The sequence below is a fragment of the Apium graveolens genome, chromosome 1 (assembly GCF_009905375.1).
Source record: "Apium graveolens cultivar Ventura chromosome 1, ASM990537v1, whole genome shotgun sequence".
Taxonomy (NCBI): domain Eukaryota; kingdom Viridiplantae; phylum Streptophyta; class Magnoliopsida; order Apiales; family Apiaceae; genus Apium; species Apium graveolens.
The window spans coordinates 25,012,557-25,017,000 of NC_133647.1; positions in this window are offsets into that span (position 1 = coordinate 25,012,557).

Below are 4,444 nucleotides of genomic sequence, written 5' to 3' on the forward strand. Positions count from 1 at the left end.
GGAGATGGCAACATTGGAAAAACATTGGGATATGGCAATATCAATCTTGGAAATGTCATAATTAAATAAGTAGCTCTGGTCTCAGGACTTGAACACAACCTACTGAGTATAAGTCAAATCTGTGATAGAGGTTATCATGTTGATTTCTTTGAAGAACACTGTGAAATTGTGAGTAAATCTAAAGGCAAAGTTGTTCTGAAAGGATACAGGCGTGGTAACATTTATGAAGCTAAGCTTTCAACAAGTACTGATGGTTCTGCAATCTGTCTGATGAGTAGAGCATCAATTGAAGAAAGCTGGAATTGGCATAAGAAACTCTCTCATTTAAATTTCAACAATATAAATGAACTGGTCTAGAAAGATCTTGTGAGAGGATTGCCAAACACAGTATTTGCTCCTGATGGTCTTTGTGATTCATGTCAGAAAGCCAAACAAAGAAAATCTTCATTCAAGAGCAAGACTGAATCATCAATTCTTGAGCCTTATCATCTACTACATGTTGATCTATTTGGTCCAGTAAATGTCATGTCTATTGCAAAGAAGAAGTATGCGTTGGTCATAGTGGATGAGTTCACCAGATACACATGGGTGTATTTCTTGCATACAAAAAGTGAAACTGCATCAATCTTGATTGATCATGTCAAACATCTGGATAAAATGGTCAAAGATTCTGTGAAAGTTTTAAGGAGTGATAATGGCACTGAGTTCAAGAATTTGATAATGGAAGAGTTCTGCAAAAGCCATGGAATAAAGCAGGAATTTTCTGCTCCTGGAACTCCACAGCAAAATGGAGTTGTTGAAAGGAAGAATAGAACTCTCATTGAAGCTGCACGTACAATGCTTGAAGAAGCAAAGCTTCCAACCTATTTCTGGGCTGAAGCTGTGCAGACTGCTTGTTTTACTCAAAATGCAACACTCATTAACAAGCATGGAAAAACACCATATGAGATGGTGAAGAAAAAGAAGCCAAATCTGAAATACCTTCATGTATTTAGATGCAAGTGTTTTGTTCTCAAGACTCATACTGAACAGCTATCAAAGTTTGATCTAAAAGCTGATGAAGGAATCTTTGTTGGATATCCACTTTCCACAAAAGCCTTCAGAGTCTATAATTTGAGAACAAAAGTAGTCATGGAATCTATCAATGTCTCTTTTGATGACAAGAAGATTACTGGTCTTGAAGATTTCATTGACCATGATCAGCTGAGATTTGAAAATGAAGACTCAAATTCTGATACTGAAAATCCTGAAAGTCTAAGTCCTGATACTGTAAACTCTGATTGGAATAAACTCTGATGTTATTGAAACTGTGGTGGCTACACCAAGGGAAGATGCACCGATGCAGGGGGAGCATACTCAAGATCCTACCACAGCTCAAGAAACATCAGAACATACATCTGGCTCTTTAAATTCTAATTCGTCAAGTTCTGATAAGCCAAGTTCTGATAGTGCTGAAAATTTAAATACTGAAGACTCCAACTCAGAGAGCATAGTTTCAGGGGGAGCATCAGAAAATGAAAATGAAGATAGCATGGATCATGGGGGAGCATCCAGTTCTAGAGAAAACCTTCCATCTGCAAGGAAGTGGACAAAATCACATACACCTGATTTGATAATTGGAAATCCTGATGCAGGTGTTAGAACTAGAACAGGTACTTCAAATGAATGTCTTTACAATTCTTTTCTCTCTCAGACTGAGCCAAAGAAAGTGGAAGAAGCTCTTCAAGATGCTGATTGGGTGCAAGCAATGCAGGAAGAGTTGAATGAATTTGAAAGAAACAAAGTCTGGACCCTAGTGCCAAGACCAAAGAATAGATCTGTTGTTGGTATAAAGTGGGTATTCAGAAACAAAACTGACAGTGATGGCATAATTACAAGGAATAAGGCAATGCTGGTTGCAAAAGGATATTCTCAACAGGAGGGAATTGATTATGATGAAACATTTGCACCAGTTGCTAGGTTAGAAGCCATAAGGATATTCTTGGCTTATGTTGCTCACAAAAAGTTTATTGTCTTTCAAATGGATATGAAAAGTGCTTTTCTCAATGGAGAATTGGAGGAGGAGGTATATGTTGAACAACCTCCAGGTTTTGTAGATACCAAACATCCAAATTATGTCTACAGGCTTGATAAAGCACTTTATGGACTTAAGCAAGCTCCTAGAGCATGGTATGAGACTTTAGCTCAGTTTCTTCTGGAAAGTGGATTCAACAGAGGGACAATAGACAAAAATCTGTTCTACCTCAACCATGGAAAGGACTTACTTCTGGTCCAGATTTATGTTGATGATATCATTTTTGGATCTACAAATGACAAACTTTACAAGAAGTTTGCCAAAATAATGCAGTCAAGATATCAGATGAGTATGATGGGGGAACTTAGCTATTTTCTGGGCCTTCAAGTCAAGCAGAATGAGGAAGGCACTTTTATTTGTCAAACCAAGTACACCAGAAACTTGCTGAAGAAATATGGAATGCAAGATTGTTCAAGTGCATCCACTCCAATGGCCACTGCAACAAAACTGGATAAGGATACCGGTAAATCAGTAGATATTACTGACTATAGAGGTATGATTGGCTCTCTACTCTATCTAACTGCTAGTAGACCTGATATCATGTATGCTACCTGTCTTTGTGCAAGATTTCAAGCAGATCCAAGAGAACCTCACTTAACAGCTGTAAAAAGAATCTTTAAGTATCTTAAAGGAATAGCTGCTCTGGGATTATGGTATCCTAGAGAATCAGATTTTAAACTAATAGGTTACTCAGATGCAGATTTTGCAGGTTGCAAAATTGACAGGAAAAGCACAAGTGGAAGCTGTCAATTTCTTGGAGGCAGATTGGTTTCTTGGTACAGCAAGAAACAAAAGTCAATTTCCACATCAACTACAGAAGCAGAGTATATTGCTGCAGGAAGCTGTTGTGCACAGATTCTTTGGATGAAGAATCAGTTACTGGATTATGGGTTAACATATTTCAAAATCCCTATTTACTGTGATAATCAAAGTGCTATTGCTATGACAGGTAATCCAGTTCAACACTCTATGACAAAGCACATCAGCATCATGTACCACTTCATCAGGGAACATGTGGATGAAGGTACAGTGGAATTGCATTTTGTTCCCACAGATCAACAACTAGCAGATATCTTCACAAAACCACTGTGTGAAGCTACTTTTACAAGATTGGTAAATGAACTTGGAATGGTTTTAGGTTCTTTCTCTAAATCTGCTTAGTCTTGTTCTGTGTTATCAGACTTTATGCTCAGTATTTACAGAATTAATCTCATTGTGTATTCTGTGCTTAATTGATAAATGTCTTTAAGTACTGACTGTTGTCTGATATATATTTCTAAACTCTGATAAGTGATATGTCTGTTCAAGTACCTATTCAATCCTATGAGGATAACTGTGCTAGATACTGACCTAGTAGTCTTCAATAAACAAATGATTCCATGTAAGAAGTAATTATTTCAGTGGAAATCTTATGACACTAGCAAATTCTGATAATTGAGCTTAATTAAGTTTACTTTGTATATCTTATTACTAAGTCACAAATTAGAATAATGTTACTCATCTGTTAAGTTCTGATACTAGTAAAACTGCTGAATGTACTAAGTGCTGATAAACCTCACTTATCAAAAGAAAAAGCAAAAAGATCAAAGAATAAAATCAGGTACTCCTTTGAGATCTAGAGTAAAAATATGGAAGGGACGACCCAAGTGCATTGCTGGTATTAAGTAAATATGCATTAGAAAAGCAAAATATTTTCTTGGTGACTTTTCACACTCTATGATTACTGGAGAAATACTCTGATAATAGCATAAATTCTGATAAACAGTCGTGACTCACTTACACTGAGAAGCCACTGTAAAATAGAATTTCAAAAGATGCATAAAATTAGCACAAAACAGTTGAGGTGGACTCAAGCATGAACTCATTCATCAGTAGGTTTCAGGACAATGACAGCTCTTTAGCAAAATTTTAGTTATGCCTTATTTCTAAGATGTACTGAAGTGACTCAGACTTTACTCTTTGTCTGTTATTTATCTTAATGCACACACTAATCAGTCCATATGAATGATGAAAATTACTGTGGCGGTCTATGTTATTTTAGATAAACAGTCACTGTGTCACTTTGCACAAATTCTGAGGACAAGTTCTAGTTACACGTTCTAATGATTAAGTTCTGAAGTCTACAACTCAGAACTTGTATGAGGATTTACTAAGATGGGCATTCCTTTTTCGAGTTAAGAAATTATGTTCTGATGACTGTTAAGTTCTGATATAAGTCTAAGTTCTGATATTACAGTCTAATGTTTTACTTGACTTATCTGTGAATAACATTTGATAACAGTCTCAGTTAATAATTGAATATGTTGAAGTGGAAGATTAATAGTCACTATGGTTAGGGTTAATGGTATTTGTACCTGAACAGTCCAATGT